This window comes from Ranitomeya variabilis, chromosome 6, assembly GCF_051348905.1.
Source record: "Ranitomeya variabilis isolate aRanVar5 chromosome 6, aRanVar5.hap1, whole genome shotgun sequence".
Taxonomy (NCBI): domain Eukaryota; kingdom Metazoa; phylum Chordata; class Amphibia; order Anura; family Dendrobatidae; genus Ranitomeya; species Ranitomeya variabilis.
Genome location: NC_135237.1, coordinates 80944327 through 80965211, shown reverse-complemented (window position 1 = coordinate 80965211; position 20885 = coordinate 80944327).

Sequence of the window (20885 nt, the reverse complement as noted above, 5' to 3'; positions counted from 1 at the left end):
TTTCAGTAAACCTTAACGTTTTACAATGACAAACAGCACACATATAGAGTCTTAGAACTGTTTGTGAAGTGAAGCTGACAAATTCTTTCCAACATATGCAGCGTAGAGTTCCAGCGCGTGGGGACATCACACACCAGCTGGTGAGTTGGAAGCTTCAAATGCTGCTGAAGCACAGCAAGGGCAGCTGAAGCTGTTGCTGACTTTCTAAAATGGGCAGGCAGATGGCGTACTTTTAATAGCAGATACAGCAGCTCTGGGTAGCTTTTCAAAAAACGTTGAACCACGAGGTTAAGCACATGGGCCAAGCAAGGTATGTGTGTGAGCTCACCTTGCCTCAGAGCCACCACCAGGATACAGCCATTGTCACACATGACCATGCCTGGCTGTAGGTTCAGCAGTGTCATCCAAATAGCTGACTGCTCTTTCAGCGCTGTCCACAACTCTTCTGCATTGTGTGGTTTCTCACCTATGCAGATTAGCTTCAGCACAGCCTGTTGCCACTTGGTTGAGGCAGTTCAGCAGTGCTTCCAGCTTCTGAATGATGTGTTGATTTCAGAGATGGAGGATGAAGAGGATGAGGAGGAGGTGCAGGAGCTGTAGACTCTGGGGGCAACCCTGATTGACATAGGGCCAGCAATCCTCAGCGTGGGGAGGATGTGTTCCATTCCAAGGTCCGACTGGGTCCTGGCTTCCAGTATGTTAACCCAGTGTGCCGTCAGTGAGATGTACTGTCCCTGCCCACAAGCACTTGTCCACGTGTCCGTGGTTAGGTGGACTTTCCCTGTGAAAGGGCACGGGAAAGGGCAAGGTTGAGGGCACGGGTAATGCTGTGGGACACATGCTGGTTTAATGAAGCTACGGCACACCGGGAGAAATAGTGGAGACTGGGGACCGAGTACCTTGGGATGGCCGCCACCATCAGGTTGTGGAAAGCTTCCATCTCAACAAGTCTAAAAGGCAACATTTCTAGCGCAAGCAGAAGATAAATAATAGATTTGAGGACTGTAGCCTGTGGGGCATTGGCTGGGTATTTCCGCTTGCATTCCAAAGACAGGGGTACAGACAACTGAAGGCTGTGCTGGGACAAGGACGTGGATGGACTTGATGATGATGATGCTTGACTGTGCAGGGTGTGATGCAGCGGTAGGACCATACGCAGTGAAACGGTAGTGACCCAAGCAAGTTCAAACAAAACGCTTCTTCATCCAGGCCAAAGGAAAATATACAGTACACGGCTTCTTCACATAGTCCATCAGAAATACACAGTAACCGGCTTTACCTTTGCTGTCCTTACACAGGCCAGACTTCCCTTTGTTCAATTTCCTTGGGGCGACCACCCGCCAATACCAAGTCTCTACTCACGCTGTGCACATCACGCTATCCTCCGGATTGCAGCCTGGCAACACAAGACAGCCTGGGACACAGGGTGTTATGACCCCAATGGCGAGGGTCTCAGAGGAACGTGGAAGTCTGCAGAATACAAAAATCCAGCTCATAGGGCAGTGGTAACTGGGTTGACCATATATCTACTCCTAACGCCAACACTAGAAGTAGCCGGGGATCATTCCTACGTTGATTCTAGATGACACGCGCCAGCCGGAGAATCTAGCTACCCCTAGTAGAGGAAAACAAAGACCTTTCTTGCCTCCAGAGAAGGGGACCCCAAAGCTGGATAGAAGCCCCCCACAAATAATGACGGTGAGGTAAGAGGAAATGACAAACACAGAAATGAACCAGGTTTAGCACAGAGAGGCCCGCTTACTAATAGCAGAATAAAGAAAGGTAACTTATATGGTCAACAAAAACCCTATCAAAATCCACACTGGAAATTCAAGAACCCCCGAACCGTCTAACGGTCCGGGGGGAGAACACCAGCCCCCCTAGAGCTTCCAGCAAAGGTCAGGATATAGATTTGCAACAAGCTGGACAAAAATACAAAACCAAAACAAATAGCAAAAAGCAAAAGGCAGACTTAGCTGATATAACTGGAACCAGGATCAGTAGACAAGAGCACAGCAGACTAGCTCTGATAACTACGTTGCCAGGCATTGAACTGAAGGTCCAGGGAGCTTATATAGCAACACCCCTAACTAACGACCCAGGTGCGGATAAAAGGAATGACAGAAAAACCAGAGTCAAAAAACTAGTAACCACTAGAGGGAGCAAAAAGCAAATTCACAACAGTACCCCCCCCTTAGTGAGGGGTCACCGAACCCTCACCACGACCACCAGGGCGATCAGGATGAGCGGCATGAAAGGCACGAACTAAATCGGCCGCATGAACATCCGAGGCGACCACCCAGGAATTATCCTCCTGACCATAGCCCTTCCACTTGACCAGGTACTGAAGCCTCCGCCTGGAGAGGCGAGAATCCAAGATCTTCTCCACCACGTACTCCAACTCGCCCTCAACCAACACCGGAGCAGGAGGCTCAGCAGAAGGAACTACAGGCACAATGTACCGCCGCAACAAGGACCTATGAAATACATTGTGAATAGCAAACGACACAGGAAGATCCAGACGAAAAGATACAGGATTAAGGATTTCCAATATCTTGTAAGGCCCAATAAAACGAGGTTTAAATTTGGGAGAGGAGACCTTCATAGGAACAAAGCGGGAAGAAAGCCACACCAAATCCCCAACGCGTAGTCGGGGACCCACACCGCGGCGGCGGTTGGCAAAGCGCTGAGCCTTCTCCTGTGACAACTTCAAGTTGTCCACCACATGATTCCAGATCTGCTGCAACCTATCCACCACAGAATCCACCCCAGGACAGTCAGAAGGCTCCACATGACCCGAAGAAAAGCGAGGATGGAAACCAGAGTTGCAGAAAAAAGGCGAAACCAAGGTGGCGGAACTAGCCCGATTATTAAGGGCAAACTCAGCCAACGGCAAGAATGTCACCCAATCGTCCTGATCAGCAGAGACAAAACACCTCAAATAAGCCTCCAAAGTCTGATTGGTTCGCTCCGTCTGTCCATTAGTCTGAGGATGGAAAGCAGACGAAAACGACAAATCAATGCCCATCCTACTACAAAAGGATCGCCAGAACCTGGAAACGAACTGGGATCCTCTGTCTGACACAATATTCTCAGGGATGCCGTGCAAACGAACCACGTTCTGGAAAAACACAGGAACCAGATCGGAAGAGGAAGGCAGCTTAGGCAAAGGAACCAAATGGACCATCTTGGAGAAGCGATCACATATCACCCAGATAACGGACATGCCCTGAGATAGCGGAAGATCAGAAATGAAATCCATGGAGATATGTGTCCAAGGTCTCTTCGGGACAGGCAAGGGCAAGAGCAAACCGCTGGCACGAGAACAGCAAGGCTTAGCTCGAGCACAAGTCCCACAGGACTGCACAAATGACCGCACATCCCTTGACAAGGAAGGCCACCAAAAGGACCTGGCCACCAGATCTCTGGTGCCAAAAATTCCCGGGTGACCTGCCAACACCGAGGAATGAACCTCGGAAATGACTCTGCTGGTCCACTTATCCGGGACAAACAGTCTGTCAGGTGGACAAGACTCAGGCCTATCAGCCTGAAATCTCTGCAACACACGTCGCAGATCCGGAGAAATGGCTGACAAGATAACTCCATCTTTAAGAATACCAACAGGATCAGCGACTCCAGGAGCATCAGGCACAAAGCTCCTAGAAAGAGCATCGGCCTTCACATTCTTTGAACCTGGTAAATACGAGACAACAAAATCAAAGCGGGAGAAAAACAATGACCAGCGGGCCTGTCTCGGATTAAGGCGTTTAGCAGACTCGAGATACATCAGATTTTTGTGATCAGTCAAGACCACCACACGATGCTTAGCACCCTCGAGCCAATGACGCCACTCCTCAAATGCCCATTTCATGGCCAACAACTCCCGATTGCCCACATCATAATTTCGCTCGGCAGGTGAAAACTTCCTAGAGAAAAAGGCACAAGGTTTCATAACAGAGCAACCAGGGCCTCTCTGCGACAAAACGGCCCCTGCCCCAATTTCCGAAGCATCCACCTCAACCTGAAAGGGAAGTGAGACGTCAGGCTGGCACAAAACAGGCGCCGAAGTAAACCGGCGTTTCAACTCCTGGAAAGCCTCCACGGCAGCAGGAGCCCAGTTAGCTACATCGGAGCCCTTCTTGGTCATATCCGTCAAAGGTTTCACAATGCTAGAAAAATTAGCGATAAAACGACGGTAGAAGTTAGCGAAGCCCAAGAACTTCTGAAGACTCTTAACTGACGAGGGCTGAGTCCAATCAAGAATAGCTCGGACCTTGACTGGGTCCATCTCCACAGCAGAAGGGGAAAAAATGAACCCCAAAAAGGGAACCTTCTGTACACCAAAGAGACACTTAGAGCCCTTGACAAACAAAGAATTTTCACGCAAAATTTTAAAGACCAACCTGACCTGCTCCACATGCGAATCCCAATCATCAGAAAAAACCAAAATATCATCCAGATAAACAATCAAAAATTTATCCAGATACTTCCGGAAAATGTCATGCATAAAGGACTGAAAAACCGAAGGCGCATTGGAGAGCCCAAAAGGCATCACCAAGTACTCAAAATGACCTTCGGGCGTATTGAATGCGGTTTTCCATTCATCACCTTGCTTAATGCGCACAAGGTTGTACGCACCACGAAGGTCTATCTTGGTGAACCACTTGGCACCCTTAATCCGGGCAAACAAGTCAGACAACAGCGGTAAAGGATACTGAAATTTGACAGTGATCTTATTTAAAAGCCGATAATCAATACAAGGTCTCAAAGATCCGTCCTTTTTTGCCACAAAAAAGAATCCCGCACCAAGAGGGGAAGAAGACGGACGAATATGTCCTTTTTCCAGAGACTCCTTGATATATGAACGCATAGCGGTATGTTCAGGTACCGACAGATTAAACAGTCTTCCCTTAGGAAATTTACTGCCTGGGATCAAATCTATAGCACAGTCACAGTCCCTATGAGGAGGCAGTGCACTGGACTCAGACTCACTGAAGACATCCTGATAATCAGACAAATACTCCGGAACTTCCGAAGGCGTAGAAGAAGCAATAGACACAGGCAGGGAATCCTCATGAATACCACGACAGCCCCAACTTGAGACTGACATAGCCTTCCAGTCCAGGACTGGATTATGGGTCTGTAACCATGGCAGCCCTAAAACAACCAAATCATGCATTTTATGTAAAACCAGGAAACGTATCACCTCGCGGTGTTCAGGAGTCATGCACATGGTAACCTGTGTCCAATACTGCGGTTTATTTGCTGCCAATGGCGTAGCATCAATACCCCTAAGAGGAATAGGATTTTCTAATGGTTCAAGAGTAAATCCACAGCACTTAGCAAATGAGAGATCCATGAGACTCAGGGCAGCACCTGAATCTACAAACGCCATGACAGGATAAGATGACAGTGAGCAAATCAAAGTTACAGACAGAATAAATTTAGGTTGCAAATTACCAACGGTGACAGGACTAACAACCTTAGCTATACGTTTAGAGCATGCTGAGATAACATGTGTAGAATCACCACAGTAGTAGCACAAGCCATTCCGGCGTCTATGAATTTTCCGCTCATTTCTAGTCAGGATTCTATCACATTGCATTAAATCAGGTGTCTGTTCAGACAACACCATGAGGGAATTTGCGGTTTTTCTATCACATTGCACCGAATTAGGTGTCTGTTCAGACAACACCATGAGGGAATTTGCGGTTTTGCGCTCCCGCAACCGCCGGTCAATTTGAATAGCCAGTGCCATAGTATCATTCAGACCTGTGGGAATGGGAAAACCCACCATAACATTCTTAATGGCTTCAGAAAGGCCATTTCTAAAATTAGCGGCCAGTGCACACTCGTTCCAATGTGTCAGCACGGACCATTTCCGAAATTTTTGGCAATACACTTCAGCCTCGTCCTGCCCCTGAGACATAGACAGCAAGGCCTTTTCTGCCTGAATCTCAAGATTGGGTTCCTCATAAAGTAAACCGAGCGCCAGAAAAAACGCATCAAGATCAGCCAATGCCGGATCTCCTGGCGCCAGCGAAAAAGCCCAATCCTGAGGGTCGCCCCGTAAGAACGAAATAACAATCTTTACTTGCTGAGCAGAATCTCCAGATGAACAGGGTCTCAGGGACAAAAACAATTTACAATTATTCACGAAATTCCTAAACTTAAACCTGTCTCCGGAAAACAGTTCAGGAATCGGTATTTTAGGTTCTGACCTAGGATTTCTGATAACATAGTCTTGTATGCCCTGCACACGAGTAGCCAGCTGGTCCACACTTGTAATCAAGGTCTGGACATTCATGTCTGCAGCAAGCATAGCCACTCTGAGGTAAAGGGGAAGAAGAAAAAAAAAAAAAAACTCAGAATCTTCTTTCTTATAATCCCTCTTCTGCAACGCATTAAACATTTAATACTGGCCTGGCAAACTGTTATGACCCCAATGGCGAGGGTCTCAGAGGAACGTGGAAGTCTGCAGAATACAAAAATCCAGCTCATAGGGCAGTGGTAACTGGGTTGACCATATATCTACTCCTAACGCCAACACTAGAAGTAGCCGGGGATCATTCCTACGTTGATTCTAGATGACACGCGCCAGCCGGAGAATCTAGCTACCCCTAGTAGAGGAAAACAAAGACCTTTCTTGCCTCCAGAGAAGGGGACCCCAAAGCTGGATAGAAGCCCCCCACAAATAATGACGGTGAGGTAAGAGGAAATGACAAACACAGAAATGAACCAGGTTTAGCACAGAGAGGCCCGCTTACTAATAGCAGAATAAAGAAAGGTAACTTATATGGTCAACAAAAACCCTATCAAAATCCACACTGGAAATTCAAGAACCCCCGAACCGTCTAACGGTCCGGGGGGAGAACACCAGCCCCCCTAGAGCTTCCAGCAAAGGTCAGGATATAGATTTGCAACAAGCTGGACAAAAATACAAAACCAAAACAAATAGCAAAAAGCAAAAGGCAGACTTAGCTGATATAACTGGAACCAGGATCAGTAGACAAGAGCACAGCAGACTAGCTCTGATAACTACGTTGCCAGGCATTGAACTGAAGGTCCAGGGAGCTTATATAGCAACACCCCTAACTAACGACCCAGGTGCGGATAAAAGGAATGACAGAAAAACCAGAGTCAAAAAACTAGTAACCACTAGAGGGAGCAAAAAGCAAATTCACAACAACAGGGTGTCAGTTCCTTTTGCCCCTGTCTTGCTCCACACACAAAGAGCTATGCAGACAAATTCTCTTTCTGCTTCCAACCAACACTGACACACCTCCCCCTCCACTGCAAGACTTTTAATCAGTCACTGCTTCACTATTCTAATTCCAGCCACACCTGTGACTGCAGTACGCCCTCATGGTCTCACTATGCTTCCATACACATTCTGGAGAGCACATACAGAGCCCCCTAGCTGTAACAGGGGTGACTGCTTCACAAGGGCTAGAGGCATCTCCACATGTACGGTGTACAGATGATTGGCTTCTATGCAAAACAGTGGAAGAAGCAGTGGTGTGACCTGCAGACAGTGGTTCTGAAGCCTGGGGTTTGGCCCGCAAAGTCGGGTGCTTTGCTGCCATATGCCTGATCATGCTGGTGGTGTTCAGGCTGGTTGTTTTGCTACCCCTGCTGATGGGGGCATGGCATATGCTGCAAATGGCCTGTTTGGGGTTATTGGCAGAGTCTTTAAAAAATAACCAGATTCGGGAAGATCTAACAGTTGGAATGGCAACTTCACTCATGTTGGTGTTACGGGGAACGGATGCACGCCTTTTGTCTGTGGCCACCACACTGCTTCTTCCTGCCTGTTGAGGTGATATGCCTCTTTCTCCATGTGTGCTGCTGCCCTCGCTCTTCATCTCCTACCTGCCAGGTTGGGTCAGTAACATAGTAATCCACCACCTCATCTTCCTCATCTGCACCCTGCTCCTCCTCCTGACTTTCTGGCAGTTGTGTCTCATCATCATCAACATCTTCTGACCCTTTCCCACCATCGCCTTCATGTGACCAGGGCTGGTCAAAGCTTTGGGCATCTCTACATGTGATCTCAGCTGTCACCACTTCAAGTGGACCAGCCGAGAGTCCGGAATCTTGAAATGGAAAACTGAACAGCTCTTCAGAGTGTCCAAGTGTGGGATCAGTTGACTCAGGGCTCAGGGCACTCGGCATGGTGAGAGGAAGGAGGATCAGGGTGAGGAATACCCGGGCCACACTCATGGCTACTCAGACTTGACTGTGTGGAAGACATGGTGGTGGTGGTGGCTAAGTGACTGGATGCATTATCCGCTATCCAACCAACAACCATTTCACACTGCTCTGGCTTCAATAGTGGTGTGCGGCGGTCCCCTAGAAACTGGAACAGGAAGGTAGAGCGGGAAGATGTGGGTCCTTGTTGTGGCCCACTTTCACCTTGGCCAAGTCCTCGTCCATCAGCATCACGTCCACTTCCCCATTCCTTGCCCCTTGCCTTGCCTGTTGTGAGTTCCATTCTTGGGCTCCATCCTGTGGTTGCAAATGGTATTTTTGGGAGTTCTGCTCTTGGGCTCCCTCTGGTGGTTTCAAGTGGAACTTAGCAGCTGCTTTCACTAATCGGTTCCCTGGCCTTGTTATTTAACTGGGCTTTGGGCTGTAGTGGATGCCAGCTGTCAATGTTCCTTTCTGTGGATTCAGTCCTTTCCTGGAAGTTCTCTGTTGGCCAGTCCATTTCAGCTTAAGATAAGTTCTGCTAGTTTTGGGGTGTTTCCCTGCCTATGACCTTTTGTTCAGTCTAAGTTATGTCTCTTTTGTCCAGCTTGTCATCATGAAATATTCCGGCTAGTTGGAAGCTCTGGGGTTGCAGATTTGCCCCTCCACACCGTGAGTCAGTGTGGAGGTTATTTTTGTAAACTCTGCGTGGACATTTAGTTTTTATACTGACCGCACAGTAGCCTTTTCTTTCTCTGTCTATTTAGATAATAGTGGCCTCCTTTGCTAATATCTAGTTTCATTTCTGAGTTTGTCATTTCCCTCTTCACCCCCCCTCAATATTTGTGGGGGGCTATCTTTCCTTTGGGGTTTCTCTGAGGCGAGATAGTTTTCCGTTTCCATCTTCAGGGGTAGCTAGTTCTTAGGCTGTGAAGAGGCGTCTAGGCAGAGATAGGAACGCTCCACGGCTATTTCTAGTGTTGGTGTTAGGAGTAGGGATTGCGGTCAGTAAAGTTACCACCTCCTCAGAGCTAGTTCATTATTTGTTTTACCCACTAGGTCATTTCAGTGCTGCTCCGTAATCACTAGGTCATATAGGTGATTACTGTCTGTAGAGCTGCCACCTCCTCTGAGCTTGTCCATGATTGGTTTTACCCACCAGGTCATCTCAGTACCACTCCGTAACCACCAGGTCATAACAGTACAGCTGGCCTACAAAGTGTTAAATGCATCTCAAAAGAGGGAAGAGAAAGTTCTGAGTCATAGTTTTTTTTTTTTCTTGTTGCTTGTTTCGTCTTTTTTTTTTCCCCTTGATTTTTGGATGGTGCAGGAGCTTGGTACTGATATGGAGCTTCAGGGTCTGTCTGCGCGTGTTGATCATCTCGCTGCAAGGGTACAGAGTATCCAAGACTATGTTGTTAAAACTCCTGTTTCTGAGCCTAGAATTCTGATCCCTGATTTGTTTTCTGGGGATAAATCTAGGTTTTTGAATTTTAAAAATAATTGCAGATTGTTTTTTGCTCTGAGACCCCGTTCCTCTGGTGACCCCATTCAGCAGGTGAAGATTGTTATTTCTCTGCTGCGTGGCGACCTGCAGGATTGGGCATTCTCCCTTGAGCCAGGGAATCCTGCATTGCTCAATGTAGATTCATTTTTTCAAGCACTTGGATTGCTTTATGACGAACCCAATTCTGTGGATCAGGCAGAAAAAAATTTGCTGGCTCTGTGTCAGGGTCAGGAAGCGGCAGAGATATATTGTCAGAAATTTAGAAAGTGGTCTGTGCTTACAAAATGGAATGAGGATGCCCTGGCGGCTATTTTCAGAAAGGGTCTTTCTGAAGCTCTTAAAGATGTTATGGTGGGGTTTCCCACGCCTGCTGGTTTGAACGAATCAATGTCTCTGGCCATTCAGATTGATCGGCGCCTACGTGAACGTAAGGTTGTGCTCCATATGGCGGTGTCCTCTGGTCAGAGTTCTGAGCCTATGCAATGTGATAGAGTTTTGATGAGAGCTGAACGGCAGGAGTTCAGACGTCAGAATGGGCTGTGTTTTTACTGTGGTGACGCTACTCATGCTATCTCTGACTGCCCGAAGCGAACTAATAAGGTTGCTAGGTCGGTTACCATCAGTACTGTACAGCCTAAATTTCTCTTGTCTATTACCCTGATTTGCTCATTGTCGTCCTTTTCTGTGATGGCATTTGTGGACTCTGGCGCTGCCCTGAACTTAATGGACCTAGAATTTGCCAAGCGCTGTGGTTTTTCCTTGGAGCCTTTGCAGAGTCCTATTCCCTTAAGGGGGATTGATGCTACGCCATTGGCCAAGAATAAACCTCAGTACTGGACACAGTTAGCCATGAACATGGCTCCAGCACATCAGGAAAATATTTGTTTTTTGGTGTTGCATAATTTGCATGATGGGGTTGTGCTGGGGTTTCCATGGTTACAGGTACATAATCCAGTACTGGATTGGAAATCAATGTCTGTGACTAGTTGGGGTTGTCAGGGGATACATAGTGACATTCCTCTGATGTCAATTTCCTCGTCCCCTTCTTCTGAAGTTCCTGAGTTTTTGTCGGATTTCCAGGATATATTTGAGGAGCCTAAATCCAGTCCTCTGCCTCCTCATAGGGACTGTGATTGCGCTATTAATTTGATTCCTGGCTGTAAGTTCCCTAAGGGTCGACTTTTCAATCTGTCTGTGCCAGAGCATGCCGCTATGCGGACTTATGTAAAGGAGTCCTTGGAGAAGGGGCATATTCGCCCGTCTTCGTCACCGTTGGGAGCGGGATTCTTTTTTGTTGCCAAGAAGGATGGCTCCTTGAGGCCCTGTATAGATTATCGCCTTCTCAATAAGATCACGGTCAAATTCCAGTACCCTTTGCCTTTGCTCTCTGATTTGTTTGCTCGGATTAAAGGGGCTAGCTGGTTTACCAAGATTGACCTTCGAGGGGCGTATAATCTGGTCCGCATCAAACAGGGTGATGAATGGAAAACAGCATTTAATACGCCCGAAGGCCATTTTGAATATCTTGTGATGCCTTTCGGGCTCTCTAATGCTCCATCTGTGTTTCAGTCCTTTATGCATGATATTTTTCAGGAGTATCTGGATAAATTTATGATTGTATATTTGGACGATATTTTGTTTTTTTCTGATGATTGGGAGTCTCATGTGAAGCAGGTCAGGATGGTATTTCAGATTCTTCGTGCTAATACACTGTTTGTGGGGTCTAAGTGCCTTTTTGGAGTTCAGAAGGTTTCTTTTCTGGGGTTCATTTTTTCTCCCTCGGCTATTGAAATGGACCCTGTTAAGGTCCAGGCTATTTATGATTGGACGCAGCCCACATCTGTGAAGAGCCTTCAGAAGTTTTTGGGCTTTGCTAATTTTTATCGCCGCTTCATTGCTAATTTTTCTACTGTGGTTAAGCCTCTGACCGATTTGACCAAGAAAGGTGCTGATGTGGTGAATTGGTCCTCTGTGGCTGTGGAGGCCTTTCAGGAGCTTAAGCGTCGTTTTACTTCAGCCCCTGTGTTGCGTCAGCCAGATGTCTCTCTCCCTTTTCAGGTTGAGGTTGACGCTTCTGAGATTGGGGCAGGAGCTGTTCTGTCTCAGAGAAGTTCTGATGGCTCTGTGTTGAAACCGTGTGCTTTCTTCTCCAGAAAGTTTTCGCCTGCTGAGCGTAATTATGACGTCGGCAATCGGAAGTTGTTGGCTATGAAGTGGGCATTCGAGGAGTGGCGACATTGGCTTGAGGGAGCCAAGCATCGTGTTGTGGTCTTGACCGATCATAAGAATCTGATTTACCTTGAATCGGCCAAGCGGTTGAATCCTAGACAGGCTCAGTGGTCTTTGTTTTTCTCCCGTTTTGATTTTGTGGTCTCGTATATTCCGGGATCTAAGAATGTGAAGGCTGATGCCCTGTCTAGGAGTTTTTTGCCTGATTCTCCTGGAGTCCGTGAGCCGGCTGGTATTCTCAAGGAGGGGGTGATTCTTTCTGCTATCTCCCCTGATTTACGGTGGGTGCTTTGGGAGTTTCAGGCTGATAGACCCGACCGCTGTCCTGTGGGGAAATTGTTTGTTCCTGATAGATGGACTAGTAAGGTGATTTCTGAAATTCATTGTTCAGTGTTGGCTGGTCATCCTGGGATCTTTGGTACCAGAGATTTGGTTGCCAGGTCCTTTTGGTGGCCTTCTTTGTCACGGGATGTGCGTTCCTTCGTGCAGTCCTGTGGGATCTGTACCCGGGCTAAGCCCTGCTGTTCTCGTGCTAGTGGGTTGCTTTTGCCTTTGCCTATCCCTGAGAGGCCTTGGACACATATTTCCATGGATTTTATTTCTGATCTTCCTGTTTCTCAGAAGATGTCTGTCATCTGGGTGGTTTGTGACCGGTTTTCTAAAATGGTCCATTTGGTACCTTTGCCTAAGCTGCCTTCCTCCTCTGATTTGGTTCCTTTGTATATCCAGCATGTGGTTCGTTTGCATGGTATTCTGGAGAATATTGTGTCTGACAGAGGTACCCAGTTTGTTTCTAGGTTTTGGCGGTCCTTTTGTGGTAGAATGGGCATTAATTTGTCTTTTTCTTCGGCGTTTCACCCTCAGACAAATGGACAGACGGAGCGAACCAATCAGACCTTGGAAACCTATTTGAGATGCTTTGTGTCGGCTGATCAGGATGATTGGGTTACCTTCTTGCCATTGGCCGAGTTTGCCCTTAATAATCGGGCTAGTTCTGCTACCTTGGTTTCTCCTTTTTTTGTAATTTTGGTTTTCATCCTCGCTTTTCTTCAGGCAGGTTGAGCCTTCGGACTGTCCTGGGGTGGATTCTGTGGTGGACAGGTTGCAGCGGATTTGGACTCATGTGGTGGACAATTTGACATTGTCTCAGGAGAAGGCTCAACGTTTTGCTAACCGCCGTCGGTGTGTGGGTCCCCGGCTTCGGGTTGGGGATTTGGTCTGGTTGTCTTCTCGTCATGTTCCTATGAAGGTCTCTTCCCCTAAGTTCAAACCTCGTTTTATTGGTCCTTATAGGATTTTGGAAATTATTGGCCCTTCCAGCTTTGTTTTCCATTCATAATGTGTTCCATAGATCTTTGTTGCGGAGATATGTGGTGCTCGTGGTTCCCTCCGTTGACCCTCCTGCTCCGGTGTTGGTTGGGGGGGAGCTGGAGTATGTGGTGGAGAAGATTTTGGATTCTCGTCTTTCAAGGCGGAAACTTCAGTATCTGGTCAAGTGGAAGGGTTATGGCCAGGAGGATAACTCTTGGGTTTTTGCCTCCGATGTTCATGCTGCCGATTTGGTACGTTCTTTTCATTTGGCTCGTCCCGATCGGCCTGGGGGCTCTGGTGAGGGTTCGGTGACCCCTCCTCAAGGGGGGGTACTGTTGTGAGTTCCGTTCTTGGGCTCCATCCTGTGGTTGCAAATGGTATTTTTGGGAGTTCTGCTCTTGGGCTCCCTCTGGTGGTTTCAAGTGGAACTTAGCAGCTGCTTTCACTAATCGGTTCCCTGGCCTTGTTATTTAACTGGGCTTTGGGCTGTAGTGGATGCCAGCTGCCAGCAATGTTCCTTTCTGTGGATTCAGTCCTTTCCTGGAAGTTCTCTGTTGGCCAGTCCATTTCAGCTTAAGATAAGTTCTGCTAGTTTTGGGGTGTTTCCCTGCCTATGACCTTTTGTTCAGTCTAAGTTATGTCTCTTTTGTCCAGCTTGTCATCATGAAATATTCCGGCTAGTTGGAAGCTCTGGGGTTGCAGATTTGCCCCTCCACACCGTGAGTCGGTGTGGAGGTTATTTTTGTAAACTCTGCGTGGACATTTAGTTTTTATACTGACCGCACAGTAGCCTTTTCTTTCTCTGTCTATTTAGATAATAGTGGCCTCCTTTGCTAAAATCTAGTTTCATTTCTGAGTTTGTCATTTCCCTCTTCACTCACCGTCAATATTTGTGGGGGGCTATCTTTCCTTTGGGGTTTCTCTGAGGCGAGATAGTTTTCCGTTTCCATCTTCAGGGGTAGCTAGTTCTTAGGCTGTGAAGAGGCGTCTAGGCAGAGATAGGAATGCTCCACGGCTATTTCTAGTGTTGGTGTTAGGAGTAGGGATTGCGGTCAGTAAAGTTACCACCTCCTCAGAGCTAGTTCATTATTTGTTTTACCCACTAGGTCATTTCAGTGCTGCTCCGTAATCACTAGGTCATATAGGTGATTACTGTCTGTAGAGCTGCCACCTCCTCTGAGCTTGTCCATGATTGGTTTTACCCACCAGGTCATCTCAGTACCACTCCGTAACCACCAGGTCATAACACTTGCCCATTTTAAATGGACTACTGCACTATTTCAAAAGCTCAACACAAATGTATTTATTAGGAGCAAAATAATATCTGATCAGTATGCCTGCAAATCTACGATTTTTCAAACACAAACACCAGGCAGGCCTCAGCCTGACATAACAGACTGTATTAAATTTTGGGGGGCTTTTTTGTGAATTCAATTTATGCAAAATAGTGCTGTATCTAAGTAGAGTAACAGACAGCAAAGACAGTGGCAAAACGGCCTACAACGCCCAAACTTGGAGCACTCAGATATATGAGGCCTGTCACTTAAATTCCACACTGCCAAAAATGTGGCCTTTTTATTTTTTTTTACAAAATAGTGCTGTATATAATTAGAGTAACAGAAAGCAAAAACAGTGGAAAACCGGCCTAAAATGCCCAAACTTGGATCACGCAGATATATGAAGCCTGTCACGGAAATACCATACTGCCAAATATGTGGCCTGTTTTTTTTAAATGCAAAATAGTGCTGTATATAATTAGAGTAACAGACAGCAAAAAAAGTGGTAAACCGGCCTACAATGCCCAAACTTGGAGCAGGCAGATATATGAGGCCTGTCACGGAAATTCCACACTGCCAAATATGTGGCCTGTATTTTTAGTTTAATGCAAAATAGTGCTGTGTATAAGTTGAGTAACAGACAGGAAAAAAGTGGGAAACCGGCCTACAATGCCCAAACTTGGAGCACGCAGATATCTGAGGCCTGTTACGGAAATACCACAATGCCAAGTATGTGGCCTGTTTTTTTTTAAATTCAAAATAATGCTGTATATAATTAGAGTACCAGACAGGAAAAAAGTGGGAAACCGGCCTACAGTGCCCAAACTTGGAGCATGCAGATATCTGAGGCCTGTCACAGAAATACCACACTGCCAAATATGTGGCCTATTTTTAAAAAAATGCTAAATAGTGCTGTATATAATTAGAGTAACAGACAGCAAAAACAGTGGCAAAACGTCCTAAAATGCCAAAACTTTGAGCACGCAGATATAGGAGGCCTGTCACGGAAATACCACACTGCCAAATATGTGGCCTGTTTTTTTTTAAATGCAAAATAGTGCTGTATATAATTAGAATAACAGACAGGAAAAAAGTGGGAAACCAGCCTACAATGCCCAAACTTGGAGCACGCAGATATCGAGGCCTGTCACGGAAGTTCCACACTGCCAAATATGTGTCCTGTATTTTTAGTTTAATGCAAAATAGTGCTGTGTATAAGTTGAGTAAGAGACAAGAAAAAAGTGGGAAACCGGCCTACAATGCCCAAACTTGGAGCATGCAGATATCTGAGGCCTGTCACGGAAATACCACACTGCCAAGTATGTGGCCTATTTTTTACAAAAATGCTAAATAGTGCTGTATATAATTAGAGTAACAGACAGCAAAAACAGTGGCAAAACGGCCTAAAATGCCAAAATTTTGAGCACGCAGATATAGGAGGCCTGTCACGGAAATACCACACTGCCAAATATGTGGCCTGTATTTTTAGTTTAATGCAAAATAGTGCTGTGTATAAGTTGAGTAAGAGACAAGAAAAAAAGTGGGAAACCGGCCTACAATGCCCAAACTTGGAGCATGCAGATATCTGAGGCCTGTCACGGAAATACCACACTGCCAAGTATGTGGCCTATTTTTAAAAAAAATGCTAAATAGTGCTGTATATAATTAGAGTAACAGACAGCAAAAACAGTGGCAAAACGGCCTAAAATGCCAAAATTTTGAGCACGCAGATATAGCAGGCCTGTCACGGAAATACCGCACTGCCAAATATGTGTCCTGTATTTTTAGTTTAATGCAAAATAGTGCTGTGTATAAGTTGAGTAAGAGACAAGAAAAAAAGTGGGAAACCGGCCTACAATGCCCAAACTTGGAGCATGCAGATATCTGAGGCCTGTCACAGAAATACCACACTGCCAAGTATGTGGCCTATTTTTTAAAAAAATGCTAAATAGTGCTGTATATAATTAGAGTAACAGACAGCAAAAACAGTGGCAAAACGGCCTAAAATGCCAAAATTTTGAGCACGCAGATATAGTAGGCCTGTCACGGAAATACCACACTGCCAAATATGTGGCCTGTTTTTTTTTAAATGCAAAATAGTGCTGTATATAATTAGAATAACAGACAGCAAAAACAGTGGCAAAATGGCCTGAAATGCCAAAACTTGAAGCACGCAGATATAGGAGGCCTGTCACGGAAATACCACACTGCCAAATATGTGGCCTGTTTTATTTAAAATGTAAAATAGTGCTGTATATAATTAGAGTAACAGACAGCAAAAACAGTGTCAAAATGGCCTGAAATGCCAAAACTTGAAGCACGCAGATATATGAGGCCTGTCACGGAAATACCACACTGCCAAATGTGTGGCCTGTTTTTTGTAAAATGCAAAATAGTGCTGTATATACAAGTGGGGCAAAAAAGTATTTAGTCATTCAGCAATAGTGCAAGTTCCACCACTTAAAAAGATGAGAGGCGTCTGTAATTTACATCATAGGTAGACCTCAACTATGGGAGACAAACTGAGAAAAAAAAATCCAGAAAATCACATTGTCTGTTTTTTTATCATTTTATTTGCATATTATGGTGGAAAATAAGTATTTGGTCAGAAACAAACAATCAAGATTTCTGGCTCTCACAGACCTGTAACTTCTTCTTTAAGAGTCTCCTCTTTCCTCCACTCATTACCTGTTGTAATGGCACCTGTTTAAACTTGTTATCAGTATAAAAAGACACCTGTGCACACCCTCAAACAGTCTGACTCCAAACTCCACTATGGTGAAGACCAAAGAGCTGTCAAAGGACACCAGAAACAAAATTGTAGCCCTGCACCAGGCTGGGAAGACTGAATCTTCAATAGCCAACCAGCTTGGAGTGAAGAAATCAACAGTGGGAGCAATAATTAGAAAATGGAAGACATTCAAGACCACTGATAATCTCCCTCGATCTGGGGCTCCACGCAAAATCCCACCCCGTGGGGTCAGAATGATCACAAGAACGGTGAGCAAAAATCCCAGAACCACGCGTGGGGACCTAGTGAATGAACTGCAGAGAGCTGGGACCAATGTAACAAGGCCTACCATAAGTAACACACTACGCCACCATGGACTCAGATCCTACAGTGCCAGACATGTCCCACTGCTTAAGCCAGTACACGTCCGGGCCCGTCTGAAGTTTGCTAGAGAGCATTTGGATGATCCAGAGGAGTTTTGGGAGAATGTCCTATGGTCTGATGAAACCAAACTGGAACTGTTTGGTAGAAACACAACTTGTCGTGTTTGGAGGAAAAAGGATACTGAGTTGCATCCATCAAACACCATACCTACTGTAAAGCATGGTGGTGGAAACATCATGCTTTGGGGCTGTTTCTCTGCAAAGGGGCCAGGACGACTGATCCGGGTACATGAAAGAATGAATGGGGCCATATATCGTGAGATTTTGAGTGCAAACCTCCTTCCATCAGCAAGGGCATTGAAGATGAAACGTGGCTGGGTCTTTCAACATGACAATGATCCAAAGCACACCACCAGGGCAACAAAGGAGTGGCTTCGTAAGAAGCATTTCAAGGTCCTGGAGTGGCCTAGCCAGTCTCCAGATCTCAACCCTATAGAAAACCTTTGGAGGGAGTTGAAAGTCCGTGTTGCCAAGCGAAAAGCCAAAAACATCACTGCTCTAGAGGAGATCTGCATGGAGGAATGGGCCAACATACCAACAACAGTGTGTGGCAACCTTGTGAAGACTTACAGAAAACGTTTGACCTCTGTCATTGCCAACAAAGGATATATTACAAAGTATTGAGATGAAATTTTGTTTCTGACCAAATACTTATTTTCCACCATAATATGCAAATAAAATGATAAAAAAAACAGACAATGTGATTTTCTGGATTTTTTTTTCTCAGTTTGTCTCCCATAGTTGAGGTCTACCTATGATGTAAATTACAGACGCCTCTCATCTTTTTAAGTGGTGGAACTTGCACTATTGCTGAATGACTAAATACTTTTTTGCCCCACTGTAAGTAGAGTAGCAGACAGCAAAAACAGTGGCAAAACGCCTAAAATGATGAAACTTGGAGCACGCAGATATATGAGGCATTTTTTGGTGAATTTAAAATACAAAAAAAAAAAAACAGTGGCACAAGGCTAGCACACACAACTATGCTACGAGTGCCTGACAAACTATGATTTTTAAACAGGCCTCAGTCTGACAAAACAGACTGTATTTTTTTTTGGGGGGGTTAATTTTTGGGGAAAAAAAATGCAACTAGGTATATAGTAAAGAAGCTGCAGCAGCAGCAGACAGTTATAGAGCTTTGGGAGGGATGCAGTGGGAGCATGTACGCACATACAGTGCCTGCAGGCCTTGCACTGATGTGGATATGCTATGCCCTGCCTACCTAGCGCTGCAAAATTGGGACTCACGAGTTAGCCCTAAAAAGGACTGTTGGTTTCTCATAAGTTGTGGATTTAACAGTTGAAGACCAACACTAACGATTCTGACCCTTTCATCGGCAGCAGATCTCACTACTCTCGCTGAATCCAGAGCTGAATGCGGCGAGCAGGGCGGCACCAGGTCTTTTATACTCGGGATGATGTGCTGCCAAGTCAATCAGTGCATGACCACAACAAAGATGGCTGCAGTGTTTCATGGCCTGGCAGACAATTCCTGCAGTGTGAATGGGTCTCAAAAATGCTGGGTGGAGACACCAGTTACTGCCGAATAATCCCAGATCCCATGCTCGGCGAGTACACCGAGTGCACTGATACTCGGGCGAGTAACGAGTAGTGGCGAGCACGTTCACTCATCACTAATGGTGACGGAAAAACTTGATTTGGCAGTAAAAAGCAGTTTTTATTGTGTGACAGCAGCCAAATATTAAAAAACTCAGTATAAATCTGGTATCTCAATAATTGTAGAGACTCCAAAAGATAAAGCAGTCTTATTACATGTACTGCCCGAGGAACGGCGCAAGAAAATAACAATTCTTCAACTGCTGTTGATTTGTTAATTCTGCCTCCCACAGATTGCAGTAAGGCTCAGCTTACAGTTATCCTGTGCTCTATACTGAGTGCTGATTACGGGGTTTCCATGTAAATCTCTGAAATACGTGATTTAGATGGAACCCCTGGCAGAAGATTCCCAATAATGAGGCAGATGGAGTCACTGGGGATGCCTTCTGGCCTATGATCCAGCGGTGTACGTCTTTTTAGGCATGCATAAAGCGTGGTCAGCCACAGCCTTGTGAACCTCTGAAAAGAAGGACAATGCTGAACAGAGGCCAGATGGATTTCAGAGTAACTCAGCTGCTGCATTATAGTGAATGGATTCCTTGGGAGTTTTATCTGAATCACGTCTCTCTGAGATTTAGATGTAAACACAGATGTAAGTGCTCAGCATAGAGCGCAGGATAAACATGATCTCAAACTGTTATGTAAAGTGTTCACAGCAAAAGCTTCAACTCAGTCGACAAAAAAAGCAAGTCCCCGCTCAGTACCGTGATCTGTTAATGGAAATCTAGGAGTTTTCCATGTTACTGGCAGTACAAAGGCTCTTGAAAGTGATATAGCTCCTCGCCCCCAAAAGAAATTCAGCAAATTCTGCATTCCTAAATCCAAAATGCCCCTTCTCCCTTCTGAGCCCACAGTGTGCCTAAACCGCATTTAGCGTCCACATGTTTGACATTTCTATAGCAATAACATGAGCTGGGCACCACAATGTACTGGGCACTACAACGTAATGGTGACAACAACATACTGGTGACTACAATGTACTGGGCACTACAATGGAAGTTTGCAATTTTCACTCAGCAACATCCACTGCTGCTTGTTTCTGGAAAACACCCATGGAGTCAAAATCATCACTACACCAGTAGATAAATTCCCAAAATGGGTCACTTGAGGGAGATTCTCCTCTTCTAACACTTGGGGGCTGTGTATATGGAGTGCCATTTTTACCCATTTCCTAGTGTGAAAATGTAAAATCTGGGGCTAAAACAAGATTTTGGTGGTAAAAATGTAATTATTTTTTCTTCAGTGCCCAATGGTATAAAATTCTGTGACACACCTGTGGTGTCAATATGATCACTACACCCATAGATGAATTCATTGAGCAGTGTAGTTTGTAAAATGGGGTCACTTATGGGGGCTCTGCTGTTCTGGCACCTCAGGGGCTCTACCAATGTGACATGGCACCCTCAAATCAATCCAGCAAAATGTAAACTCCAATATGACTCTTCTTCCCTTCTGAACTGTACACGGTGCTTCAAAGTAGTTTTCGACCACATATGGGGTATTGTTGTACTCAGAAGAAATTGCACAACAAATTTTTGGGTTCTTTTTCCCTGCTAACCTTGTGAAAATAAAAAATTGAGG